A 14,687-nucleotide genomic window follows, 5' to 3' on the forward strand; every position below is an offset into this window, starting at 1 on the left:
TTAATTTGACACTTTAAACTTCAGTCATGCTGGGGCTTACTTTCACTCATTGAACTTCAGTACTGCTGAGGCGTAATTTGACTCATCAGACTTAATTTGACTCATCAGACTTCAGTCATGCTGGGGCTTAATTTGACTCTTCAAACTTCAGTCATGCTGGGGCTTACTTTCACTCACTGAACTTCAGTACTGCTGTGGCGTAATTTGACTCATCGGACTTCAGTCATACCAGTGCTGAAGTTGACTCATAAGACTTCTGTTATCCTGAGGCTTTAATTTGACTCATCAAACTTTTTTCAGGCCGGGGATTAATTTGACTCGTCAGACTTCAGACATGGTGGGGCTTAATTTGATTCTTCAGACTTCGGCCATGCTGCGTCTTAATTTCATTCATTGGACATCAGTCATGTTGGCACTCAATTTGAGTCATTGGATATCAGTCATGCTGGGGATTAATTTTACTCATCGGACATAATTCAGGCTGGAGTTGAATTTAACTCATTGCACTTCAGTCATGCTGGGTTTTTTTTTGTCTCATCAGACTTCAATCATGCTTTGGCTTAATTTGACTAATCAGATATGAGTCATGCTGGGGCTTAATTTGACTCAACACATTTCAATCATGCTCTGTCTCAATTTGATTCATCCTACTCCAGTCATGTAAGGGCTTAATTTATGTCATCAGAATTCAGTCGTGCTGGGTCTCGGTTTGACTCACCGGAATAGAGTCATGCTGGGACTTAATATGAATCATCGGACTTTTGTCATTCCGGGGCTTAATTTGATTCTTAAGATTTTAGTCATGCTGGTGCTTAATCTGACTCAGTTATACTGGGGCCAAATTTCACTCATCAGACTTCAGTAATGCTGGGGCTGAATTTGACTCATCAGACTTCTGTCACATTGGGTCTTAATTTGACTTTCCTACCGATAGTCATGGTGTGAATTAATTTCAGCCTTCGAACTTCAGTCACGCTGGGGCTTAATTTCACTCATTGGACATCAGTCATGATTGGACTTTATTTGTCTCATCAGACGTCAGTTATGCTGTGGTTTATACTGACTCATTGGACAGCAGTCATGCTTGGGAGGAATTACACTCATCAGACGATAGTCATGTTGGGGTTTACTTTCACTCATTGAACTTCAGTACTGCTGAGGCGTAATTTGACCCATCAGATTTCAGTCATGCTGGGGTTAAATTTGACTCATAGAACATTTGTCATGCTGTGACATAATTTGACTGATCGTACTTCTGTTATGCTGAGACTTAATTTGACTCATCAGACTTAATTTGACTCATGCTGGGACTTAATTTGATTCATCGAACTTCAGTCATGGTAGGGCTGAATTTGACTTACTGGATTTATGTCATGCTGGGTTTTTTATTTCAGTAATGGAACTTCAGTCGTGATGGGGATGAATTTGACTCATCGGATTTCTGTGAGGCCAGGGCTCAGTTTCATTCATTGGACTTCAGTCATGCTGGGGCTTAATTTCTGTAATCAAACTTCTGTCATGCTGGGGCTAAGTTTGACTCATCGGACTACAGTCATATAGCAGCTTAATTCGACTTATCGGACATTAGTTATGCTAGGGCATAATTGGACTCATCGGGCTTCAGTCATGTTGGGGCTGAATTTGGCTGATCAGACTTCAGTCATGCTGGAGCTTTATTTGACTTAAACGATATAATTCATGCTGGATTTTTGATTTGAGTCATTGGACTTCAGTCATGCTGGGGCTGAATTTCAGTCATTGGACTTTAGTCATTCTGAGGCTGAATTTGACTCATTGGGGTTCATTCATGTCAGTGCTTATTTTTACTCATAAGACATTAGTCCTGCTGGGGCTTGATTTGACTCATCGGGCATCAGTCATGCTGAGTCTCAATTTTATTCAACAGACTTCAGTCATTCTCCGGCTCAATTTGACTCATCGAATTTCAGTCAGGCTTGGGCTTAATTTCACCCTCAGCACCCTCTTATTTATGCCATCACACCCCACTCACTCTAGCCACCCCGTAGATACTGCTACATCTCCCTATTTTCCATTCCTAAACATTGCACACCACTTCCCTCCCCATCACCTAACCCTCCCCTCCACCATACAAACATCAACTGAACCTTCTCTTTCCTACCCACCCCACATTTCTAACCACCAGTCACTCTCCCCTCATATATACAAGAACCCCTTCCTTCCCTGAACCTCTCCCTCCTCTCTCATACTCATCTTCCTGTCCCCTAAGAGTCTGCTCTATCACTGCATCACTATCATCTCCTCCCAACTACCCCCAGCCACCCCTAGTTAATGTGTGGTAGCTATGTATTCGCCCCCCCCCCTCTGTAGCAAGACATCAATGCTTCTCCCCCAGTCATGCTTTAAGCTTTAGCATAAACCCACTTCCTTCTCCCCTCCAATACTTCCAATAAACCCACTTCCTTCTCCCCCGCCCACGTCCCTCACTTCATATCAGGAGTTTTTCCTTTCTTCATTCTTCTCTCTTTCTAACTTGCAAGTTACTTGACAACCTCACTTGTGCTGGTGGGGCAAGAAAGAAAAAGTACCCAGTGCCTTTCTCTGTAAAGTGGTGGGTATTAGGAACGGCATCCAGCCATAGACACCATGCCACAACAGACGATTGGAGATCACCATAGCCTTGTGGCTTGCAAGAGCCTGTCAAACTCTCCACTCTATGCTAGCATAAAAAACAAACTTTAAATAATGATGACAACGATGACAATGATCTGTATCATCTCTAGAATTAATTTGTTTTTTGTTCTTTTTATCTTTTCAGAAGCTGAGTTTAAGGGATATTAGTAGAACACATAAAATCCAGATTTCTGTCAGTGACACAATTACAATTTATGGCAGACAATCTCATGTAAAAGATGCTAAACTCTCTGTCCAATCATTATTAATGGAATTCAAAGAAACTGAAGAGGAAACTCTTATTAAGGAAATGGTACAATGGTCTTACTTTGAAGAAAGTTTTCCAGAAAACCTAAGAATGTTTAGTGACAAAGAAAATGCCAAACTTGAGAAAGCATACACACAGAAAAAGAAATTCCTTGAGTGGAAGAAAATAAAATACGATTTTCAGAATATGAGTTTTAAACTCAGAGGGAGGGAATATAAAATAAGGAGGAAACAAATTCTAATGGAAGGTACGTGCATATTTTTACTATAAAGACATTCTCGTTTATTTTTTTGTTGTTTTTTTTATCAGTAACAAAAGTTGGTTGGTTTCTACAGTCACACATTACATTGTACAGAGAGGGGGAGAGAAAAGAGCAACAAAGAGAGGGTGAGAGGAGAACTGTAGAGATAGAGGGATACAAGAATGCTTCCCTAAGAGGTAGCTAGAAAAGAGCTACAGAGAGAGAGAGAGAGAGGATAGAGAGAGAGAGAGAGTGAGCAAGAAGAGAGCAATAGAAAGAGGGTCAGGAGGGAGCTACAGTGAGAGGGGAGAAGAGAGAAAAAGAGCGTGGGAATGAAGAGGGGGTGAAAAAAAAGCTACAAAGAGAGAGAGGGGAAGAGAGCAACTAAGGAAGGGAGAATAGAGTGAAAGAGAGAGAGAGAGAGAGAGAGTGAGTGGGAAGAAGAGTGCAACTGAGGGAGGGGGAGAAGAGAACAACCAGACATGGGTCAAAATAAAGCTACAGTGAGAGGAGAGAAAACAAGTACAGAGAGATGTGAGAGGAGTGCTACAGAGAGGGGAAGAATAGAGCAAAGAAGATGGTCAGAATGAAGACACTGAGAGGGGGAAAAAGCATGTTTCAGAGAGTGGGAGAGAAGAGAACAACAGAAAGAGGGTCAACTGAAAGTTATAGTTAGGGGAGAAGAGAGCTACGGAAAGAATGTCAGAATTAAACTACAGAGAGAGGGGAGAAGAGAGCTGCGGAGGGAGATAGATGGAAGAGAGCCAGAGAGAAAACAAATGAAATGCACTGCAGAGAGAGGGGAGAAGAGAGCCGCGGAGGGAGATAGATGGAAGAGAGCCAGAGAGAAAACAAATGAAGTGCACTACAGAGAGAGGGGAGAAGAGAGCAGCGAAGGGAGATAGATGGAAGAGAGCCAGAGAGACAACAAATGAAGTGCACTACAGAGAGAGGGGAGAAGAGAGCTGCGGAGGGAGATAGATGGAAGAGAGCCAGAGAGACAACAAATGAAGTACACTACAGAGAGAGGGGAGAAGATAGCTGCGGAGGGAGATAGATGGAAGAGAGCCAGAGAGACAACAAATGAAGTGCACTACAGAGAGAGGGGAGAAGAGAGCTGCGGAGGGAGATAGATGGAAGAGAGCCAGAGAGACAACAAATGAAGTGAACTACAGAGAGAGGGGAGAAGAGAGCTGCGGAGGGAGATAGATGGAAGAGAGCCAGAGAGACAACAAATGAAGTGCACTACAGAGAGAGGGGAGAAGAGAGCTGCGGAGGGAGATAGATGGAAGAGAGCCAGAGAGACAACAAATGAAGTGAACTACAGAGAGAGGGGAGAAGAGAGCTGCGGAGGGAGATAGATGGAAGAGAGCCAGAGAGACAACAAATGAAATGCACCACAGAGAGAGGGGAGAAGAGAGCTGCGGAGGGAGATAGATGGAAGAGAGCCAGAGAGACAACAAATGAAGTGCACTACAGAGAGAGGGGTGAAGAAAGCCGCGGAGGGAGATAGATGGAAGAGAGCCAGAGAGAAAACAAATGAAGTGCACTACAGAGAGAGGGGAGAAGAGAGCTGCGGAGGGAGATAGATGGAAGAGAGCCAGAGAGACAACAAATGAAGTGCACTACAGAGAGAGGGGAGAAGAGAGCTACGGAGGGAGATAGATGGAAGAGAGCCAGAGAGAAAACAAATGAAATGCACTACAGAGAGAGGGGAGAAGAGAGCAGCGGAGGGAGATAGATGGAAGAGAGCCAGAGAGAAAACAAATGAAGTGCACTACAGAGAGAGGGGAGAAGAGAGCAGCGGAGGGAGATAGATGGAAGAGAGCCAGAGAGAAAACAAATGAAGTGCACTACAGAGAGAGGGGAGAAGAGAGCAGCGGAGGGAGATAGATGGAAGAGAGCCAGAGAGACAACAAATGAAGTGCACTACAGAGAGAGGGGAGAAGAGAGCTGCGGAGGGAGATAGATGGAAGAGAGCCAGAGAGAAAACAAATGAAGAGGACTACAGAGAGAAGGGAGAAGAGAGCCGCGGAGGGAGATAGATGGAAGAGAGCCAGAGAGAAAACAAATGAAGTGCACTACAGAGAGAGGGGAGAAGAGAGCAGCGGAGGGAGATAGATGGAAGAGCGCCAGAGAGAAAACAAATGAAGTGCACTACAGAGTAGTTAATCCAAGAGATTAGAGATGAAGAACGGGAGTTTGATAATAATTTTATGTAAAAAATTTCTTTAGAAATTTGGATGTTTTCTCTGAAGTAGTTTGTAATTACGTGGATAAAATTTAGAAAAACGACAATAGATATAATTCTTGCAAATATACGGATGAAATGTTTTATTTCATTTCATTCTCAGGTAATATTTTTCTTTTAAAAATTTGTATTTATTCCTTGATTTGCTAGAAACAGCAACAAATTTTCTTCAAGTTTAAATATAATTCATACAGGTATGTTATATTCCCTGGCATTACCTGTGGTAATAAAAGTATATTTCCTAAGTTACCATAACATTCTTGTTAATCCCATATTTGTGTTGATTGTCATTCAGTCATCTCCATTAACGGCATGGGTGGAGGGGAGTGCAGTTGATAGAATAAAAACCAGGATTTTAGGTTCGTCAACTTAGAACATTGACAATGGGGTTGTCAATGGAAGGGTATTTGTATTTTGGAGGATGCACATGGCTCTGTGGTTAGTGTGTTGGACTCGTGATCATAAGACTGTGGTTTCGATTCCTGGAGTGGGTGATGCATTGTGTTCTTGAGCAAAACACTTCATTTCACATGGCTCCATTCTGCTCTCAGCTGGCAAAATGGAGTCATACTCTGCTACAGACTGGCATCCCATCCAGAGAGAACCAGGAAACCACCCCTGTACTCCTTAAGGAGTAATGTGGACTAACAGGGGTGTGTGTGCACAGTGATGAATGAGTGACCCTTGTCTTCCAGGCATTCTCCACATTTAATGACCATTCATAGTAGCACTTCCATACCCTCTTTCTTTTCAGAATCATTTAGTGTAAGTGTCCCCTTTAGCCCTCTCTCCACACTTGTTCTCACCCACAACATATTGATTCTCTCTGATACACTATCATTCAATCCACGACACCTAATCCTCCTCTTGTAGAACATTGGCTAACCCCTTACTTTATGCTTCTCCCTTTGCTCTGTAAACCTGTCCTCCAGCTTCTCTTCTAGCCACCTACCATATTTCTCTGCTACCCTCATTATTCTAATCCTTCCAATCTTGTCTTTCTGCCTCCATAGCTCTGCCAACCTCACGGATCCATAACCACATCAACCTTGGTCTGATTGAAACTTTCCATCAGCCACTGATTTAGTACTTTGCCTTCTATGTATAGAGATCCTGGAAGGATTGTGATTTATCTGTTTTCCTACTTGCTAAGACTTTGACCCTTGCTAAATTAATTCCAAGAACCTTTGCTTCAAGACCTGGCTTCTAATCTGATATTTATTCTCTAGGCAAGAGGAGCTTTTAATGGCAGCCAGTCTTAAAATCCTCCGTTAAAGCTTGTGGAGGGGGGGCTATGATAAACAAGAGAGGGCTGAGAACTAACCCACAAGGAACACCCACTTGTACACTAAATTCCTTGCTATACTCGTTGCCAACTTTTACCTTATTGACAGCATCCCTGTACATGGCTTATACAGCTCTCACTGACCACTCATCTATCCCTAGTTTCTGCATTGACCACCAGATAAGAGAGAAGGGGATCCTGTCAAGAGCTTCCTCTGCATCTCATCTCGCCGAAGTCTCTTCCTAATTACTTCAGTTTTCACCCATTCTGTAACTTTCATCTTCTGCTCCAGGTATTTGATATGTTTGTAATTGTTTTGTTGTAAGGCATCACCTTTACCTTTGTAGTTGTTGACTATAATGCTGCAAAAATTGGAGCAAATCATGTCCCCATAGCTGTACCTTGAATTTGGAGGTAGTTTTTTTTTTCCGTTGAAAAGAAATGTATTGTTTTCAAGGATGAGGCTGACTGCATCTAATATGAAGGTTACAATAAATCTATTGGGATACTTTGAACAAAACCTATATAAAAAAAAATTGAAGAGAACTATGGCATGATCTTCAGTAGACATATGGAGGACACATGAAAAAGATACCTCGATGATTGTTTCCTAAGTTGGACCAAATCCCTAGAAAATCTGGAAGAATTCAGCACCCTCCTCAACAATCTACACCCTAGTTTCAAATTCACAAGAGAAATGAGCAACACACAATTACTATTTCTTAACATAATGGTAATTAAAAACAATACCACAATCACAACTAACATTTATTACGAAAGCCCAGATTTTCCAATCATACCACCCAACACACACGAAATGCAACATCCCACACTGTCTAGCCAGGAAAATTTGTACTATAGTCGATGATTCAAATACCAGAAACACACAACTTATAGAACTCAAAGGATTTCTGCTCAAGCAAAAGTACCCTCTCCCACTTATAGAAAATAGCATACAACAAGCAAAAGAGATACCTATAGAACAACTAAGGGCAACAGGAACCCATCAACAGAACACGATACCATTTCTAGTAACACACAATCTGCATCACCAAAACATTTTTAACATCATCAAAACAAATTTGCCAATAATAGAATAAAGTCATCATCATCATCATTATCGTTTAACGTCCATTTTCCGTGCTAGCACGGGTTGGACGGTTCGACCGGGGTCTGGGAAGCCAGGGACTGCACCAGGCTCCAGTCTGATCTGGCAGAGTTTCTACAGCTGGATGCCCTTCGTAATGCCAACCACTCCGTGAGTGTAGTGGATGCTTTTTACGTGCCATCGGCACAGGTGCCAGGGGAGTCTGCCATCGGCCACGATCGGTTGGTGCTTTTAACGTGCCACCGGCACGGAAGCCAGCCAAGGCGGCACTGGCATCGGTCACGTTCGGATGGTGCTTTTTATGTGCCACCAGCACTGGAGCCAGTCGAGGCAGCGCTGGCGTCGGCCACGTTCGGATGGTGCTTTTTATGTGCCACTGGCACAGAAGCCAGTCGAGGCAGCGCTGGCAATGGCCATGTTCGGATGGTGCTTTTTATGTGCCACCGGCACAGGTATCACAACTATTTCCATTGATATTTATTTCGATGTTCATGTACTTGACTCAATAGGTCTCCTCAAGCACAGCAGGTTGTTCTGCAATCCAAGGTACTTTGAATGGGCAGGGACTATGCGGAACTGGTGCAGGAAGCAGCCCAGGTCTTTGCAGACACAGCATATCTCCAGAGATCTCGGTCCTTCGCCATTGCCTCAGTGAGGCCCAACGCTCTGAGGTCATGCTTGACTACCTCATCCCATGTCTTCCTGGGTCTACCTCTCGCCCTGATACCTTCAACTGTTTGGGAGTGGCACTTCTTCACACATCTCTCCTCATCCATCCGCAGTACATGACCATACCATCGCATGCGTCGCTCTTGCACACCACATCTGATGCTTCTTATGTCCAGCATTTCTCTCAGGGTGCTTACCCTCTGTCGTGCACGCACACTGACATTACACATCCAGCGGATCATGCTAGCTTCATTTCTTTCAAGTCTTCGCATGTCTTCTGCAGTCACGGCCCATGTTTCACCACCGTGAAGCATGGCAGTTCGCACACATGCGTCATACAATCTACCTTTCATGCTGAGCGAGAGACCCTTTGTCGCCAGTAGGGGTAGGAGCTTTCTAAACTTTGCCCAGGCTATTCGTATTCTAGTGGTGATACTCTCTGAGCATCCACCTCCACTACTAACTTGGTCACCCAGGTAGCAGAAACTATCAACTACTTCTAGTTTCTCCCCCTGGAGTGTAATGGAATCTGTTTTCTGAGTATCTGTGGTGTCTATTGTCCCTGTGCATCTGCCGCACCTGAAAGCTATCTTATCAGTTAATTTCCCTTTGATGTTGCTGCACCTCTTATGCGTCCATAGCTTACACTGGGTACATCTTATGGAGTTTCTACCTACGGCGAACAATTAAAAAACGTAACTAATTAAACACTTAACTTTAGCAGAAGGCAACCACATAACCTAAAGAAACTATTAACAACGGCAAAATTGAACATAAACAAACGGGATAGAACATTGACAGTATCCAAGTGTAACGATAACAGATGTGGAACGTGTCAATACATGCATACGGGGTAGATCCATTAGAACAAAAAGTGGACAGATTTTCACAAATACAGATTTGAACTGTAAAAGCAGGAATTTAATCTACTGCATTAAATGCCAGAATTTCTAGGAATTATATATGGGCGAGACAGGAAATGCATTCTCAGAATGCTCACACGTCCACAGACAGCAAATCCAAAAGACCAATGTTCGCCAAATTCCATTGAACATATAGAGATGTGATCAGAAAATGTTTCTAATTTTCCCTTTCCACAAACTGCATGACACAAGTGAGGTTGGAAGAAAGATAAAAGAAAAACGGTTTATTAAAATGTTCAAACCTGTTCTGAACAGAAATAAGAACAATATTATAACAACCAGTTAATGATGTGGATTAAATAATATTTTTAACATATGAATATAAACAAATTACAAAGGTGGAAAGCTGGCAGAAATGTTAGCACACCAGGCAAAATGCTTAGTGGTATTTCATCTGTCTTTACATTCTGAGTTCAAATTCCACCAAGGCCAATTTTGCATTTCATCCTTTTGGGGTTGATTAATTAAGTACCATTTGCGTGGGGCCTTGTGCCTAGAGTAGAAAAAAAAAATAGGCAAATTACAGAAGACTCCCTCCAATTGAAATAAAAACGATCAAAACCAACTCAGTTTGCTCACTCATAAAATCATTACATGTAAACCGCAAGCTAATTGGTTAAAATAAAGGCAGGGTCTATGCCAATAATATTGGTACGCCTGGCAAACCATGATGTTTAAGCTGCATGCAGATTGGTGAAAACCATATTCTAAAAATTCAACTTGTTGGATTCCTCTAAGAAGTACAAAAATGAATGTCTGTCATTTTACTGAAGTTGTCAAGATTGATTACTACAAATGTATGCAAGTGCTAATTGAACTTTATGAACATTACAAAATATTTTTTTAATGTTTAACAGACTTCAACATTGTAAAAACATTTATTTTTTTAAAATACCATAGTAAAAACGTGAAAACCGGAATATGCTTTAACTTCATCCAACTGACATATTATTCTATACACATTGTCATCATCATCATCATCATCATCATTCCTTAACATCTGCTTTCCATACTGGCATGAATTGGATGATTTGACTGAGGACTGGAAAGCCATGGAGGCTGCACCAGGCTTCAGTCTGGTCTGGCAGTATTTCTACAGCTGGATGCCCTTCCTAACACCAACCACTCTGTGAGTGTAGTGGGTGCTTTTTATGTGCCACCGGTACAGGGGGGGGGGCAGTCAGGCAGTACTGGCATCGGCCATGCGCAAATGGTGCTTTTTACGTGCCACTGTCACAGGAGCCAGTCAGATGACACTAGCAATGACCACACTTGAATGGTGCTTTTTTATGTGCCATCAGCACAGGACCAGTCAGCTGGCACTGCCATCGACCACGAAAGGCTGCTTTTTATGTGCCACCAGCACAGGTGCTAATCAAGCAGTCCTGGCATCAGCCACAACAATTACTTCACTTGCCTCAACAGGTCTTCACAAGCACAGCTTATTGCCCAATGATTGAAAGGTACTTTTAAATGGGCTGATTATGCTGCATTGGAATAGTTTTTCCCCCTGGAATGTGACAGAAGTTGTTTTCTGCACATTTTCAGTGTTTATTGCCCCTGAGCATTTTCCACAAACAAAAACTATCTTCCCCATTAACCTTCCTTTGATATTGCTGCACCTCTTATGTTTCCATAGATTACACCGGGTACATCTACCCGAGGGTTTCTACCTATACCTTTTCTACAGACCGAAGAGAGCTATCTACCTGAAGGGATTTGTGGTTTGTCTACCTTCCTACTTATTAGGACTTTGATTTTAGCTAGGTTGACTCTAAGGCCCTTCGATTCTAATCCTTGCTTCCACACCTGAAACTTCTCCTCCAGTTCTTATAGCAACTCAGCAATTAGAGCAAGCTCATCAGCATAGAGGAGCTCCCAGGGGCATCCTGTCGTGAATTCCTCTGTTACTACCTGGAGGACTGTGATGAACAAGAGGGGGCTGAGGACTGACCCTTGGTGAACCCCTACTTCAACTAAGAATTCTTCACTATACTCGTTGCCAACCTTCACCTTACTAGCAGCATCCCTGTACATGGCTCGTACAGCTCTCACTAACCATTCATCTATCCCTAGTTTCCTCATTGACCACTAGATAAGAGATCGGGGGACCCTGTCGAAGGCTTCCTCCATGTCAACAAAAGCCAGGTACAGGGGCTTATCTTTGATTAGGTATTTCTCCTGCAGCTGCCTTACCAGGAATATAGCATCAGTGGTACTTTTCCCTGGCACGAACCCAAACTGCATCTCATCTAAACTAACTCTCTCTCTAATTAGTTGGCTTATGACCCTCTCCGTAACCTTCATCACCTGATCCAACAGCTTGATACCTCTGTAATTATTTCTTTCTAAGGCATCACCTTTACCTTTGTAGCAGTTGACTATGGTGCTGCTACACCAGTCATTGGGAATGACTCCTTCGTGTATCACCTGGTTAACTATACGGGTGACTAGGCTATAGCCGACACTGCCAGATATTTTGAGCATCTCTGCAGTAATTCCTGATGGGCCTGGGGCTTTCCCTGTCTTCATGCTTCTAATTGCCTTAGCTACCACGGAACTATCAACTCGGATAGCTGGTCCCTCTGTTGGATAAACATTCAACAGACTCTCTTTCTCCCATTCATTCTCTTTATTGAGCAACTTTTCATAGTGGTGTCTCTAAGTCTCTCTCTTTGCAGCATCATTCAGCGCAAGTGAACCATCATCCATGTGGACACATTTCTCTCCTATGACATCATGATTCTCTCTCACACACTGTCTTGCAACGTGAAATACTTCAAGTCTTTGGTCCTCATGACACAGAACACTGGCAAAATGCATTTTTATCAGCTTCCCTAAGTAAACCTCTCTCCTATCTTCCCTGCCACCACTGCACTTCCAGTCCTTCTGTGCCTGTTTCTTTTCCCTAACTGTCCTTCATCTACATTGTGTCAGTACCATGTTACCTTAGGTCAGGGGGTGTCAAACTCAATTGTACAGAGGGCCAAAACTCAAAGCACACTTTAGGTTGTGGGCTGAATAGGATAAACATTTATTGAACAGACTAAAACATTTTGAACATGACCATGTATTGAAACAGATGGTATGTAATTTTATTCCAAAAAATATCTGCATAAAAATATCTCTTGTCAAATTTGTAAAAATTTAAAATAAGAACAGGTTGCAAAAAAAAGAAAGAAAATATAAAGAAAAAATGTGCTTTTTAGTGAAAATTAAAATAATAAATCAAAACTTTCAATTTCCTTCATGAAATTTTGTCCAAGCTGTATACTTGGCATCTTTTCTTGACAACAAGTTCATTGATGTTTGGGGGGGGGCAAGGTTCTGTGTTGTTGAGACTCTCAGGATGGATTGCAGGTGTTCATCTGTGAGACGACTCCTATGTGAAGTTTTATTCATCTTCATCACAGAAAGCATTGCTCCCACAGACATGTGCTTCTCAAATAAAGACAGCGTCCAAGCTGCATGCAAATGGAGTTGGGGCATCGCTGCAGGTATGAAGCAAGTGAACTGTGCAGGTTCCACAGAGTTGTACTTTGCTTTTAATGTCCCATTACACTGCAGTTCTGTCAGCTCCATTTGAATCTGTACAGGTGCAGTTTCCACATTGATGGCAAATGGGTTGCAAAGCAGCTCGAAATTATTTTTCTGTGCTTCAAAGTCACAAAAGCGCCATGCAAATTCAGTGCAGGATGCACTCACTTTGCCAGCAAAGTGTTGCTTTGGGAACACAGTGGTACTGACTTGGCTCAACATTATTTGGCAACAGGGAATGTGAGACAAGTTCAATTAGTGCATTTGTCTCCCATAAGTGCAGCTTCACTTGAAATGCCTTCACTGCATCATACATATCACAGATCATGCAATCTCATCCCAGGAGCTGGAAGTTTAAAACATTGAGGTGCACAGTTATGTCAACCAGAAATGCCATCTCACATTTCCACTTTTCATCCCACAGAACTTTGGATTCTTTTCCTTTATTATCCATGAACTGACATATCTCCTCTGAATCTATTTCCTGCAGGAAAGCTTAAATTGGCAGTGACTTACCTCGTTGGTTTGGATAAAGTTTACTGTTTGCATTACATTGCTCATTACATGTCCCATTTTGAAGACTTTATCGCTCAGCGTTTCCTGGTGTATGATGCAGTGATATGTTGTCAACTCACCAGCGCAGTTTTCTTCTTGCATCTTTAAACTTATCCAACCCATTAGTCCACTTTTTCACTGCACATTGCCTGTGCTCCATCTGTTGTAAATCCAACAAGTTTGTCCCAAAGCAGTTTCATGTTGGTTACATTCTGACATTTTTCAAAAAAATTCTTTACTGTTGTTGTCCCGTGCATTGATTTAATGTCCAAAATTCCCTCCATGACCAACAAATTGGAGTCCTCTCCACGGATGAAGATAACCAGCTGTGCCGTATCAGTCATGTCAGTAGTCTCATCCACAGCAACAGAGTATGCAACAAAATCTTTTCCTTTTTCAATCAACTGTGTTTTTAAATCAATGGCCATCTCACACACTTGATTGGCAACCGTATTTCTGCTAATGCTCACATTGGCAAGCAGTTGTTTCTTGTTGTCCGGACACAAAATGTCACACATTTTCATCACACAGCTCTTCACAAGCTCTCCTTCAGTAAATGGCCAGGCTGATTTTGCCATCTCCTCTGCTGCAATAAAACCTGCTTTAACAGCAGCTTCACTTTATGATTTTGCTTTAGTTAAAAAACGTCTGTTTAATGTGAGATTCCTCTTCAACTCGTCTACCTTTCGTTGCTTCTTTTCAGCAGTGAGGTATTTATACTTGTCCTGATCTTTTGTCTCATAGTGGCATTTGAGATTATACTCTTTAAGTACAGTAACATTAGCACCACAATTAAGACACATGGTTTTGCCATCAATGTCAGTAAACATGTACTCAGTTTCCCACCGGATTTGAAAGACTCTGTTTTCAGCATTGACTTTTCTCTTGGCCATTGATATAGATAGCAACTACTATTGAATGACGTCACATGAAAGTGATTACCTGAAAGAGCAGTAGTCTGCAAGGGTGTGTCATAAAATCGGTCTTTCTGTTCATCAGGTAGCCCTGGCTGAGGGGCATAAGCCGACACAATAATTGCTAATCCATGTTGCAGCATTAGTCTGATCCTAAGTATTCTATCACAGACTCTGACTACCTCGATTACCTTATCAACCCATTTCTCCACAAGAAGTGTACCCATACCCGCGACCCTGTCAGTGTTCCCTGCCTAGAAAATCTTACACCCATGTTCTTTGCC

The 14,687-nt window shown here is 42.3% G+C and overlaps 1 protein-coding gene across 1 annotated transcript in view; it reads left to right on the forward strand.

Annotated features, from left to right (window-relative positions):
• Positions 1–14,687, forward strand: part of LOC115209664 (protein mono-ADP-ribosyltransferase PARP14-like) — a 730,077-nt gene that overhangs the window by 274,202 nt on the left and 441,188 nt on the right. The gene's annotated exons all lie outside the window — the stretch shown is intronic.

The sequence above is a fragment of the Octopus sinensis genome, linkage group LG1 (assembly GCF_006345805.1).
Source record: "Octopus sinensis linkage group LG1, ASM634580v1, whole genome shotgun sequence".
Taxonomy (NCBI): Eukaryota; Metazoa; Mollusca; class Cephalopoda; order Octopoda; family Octopodidae; genus Octopus; species Octopus sinensis.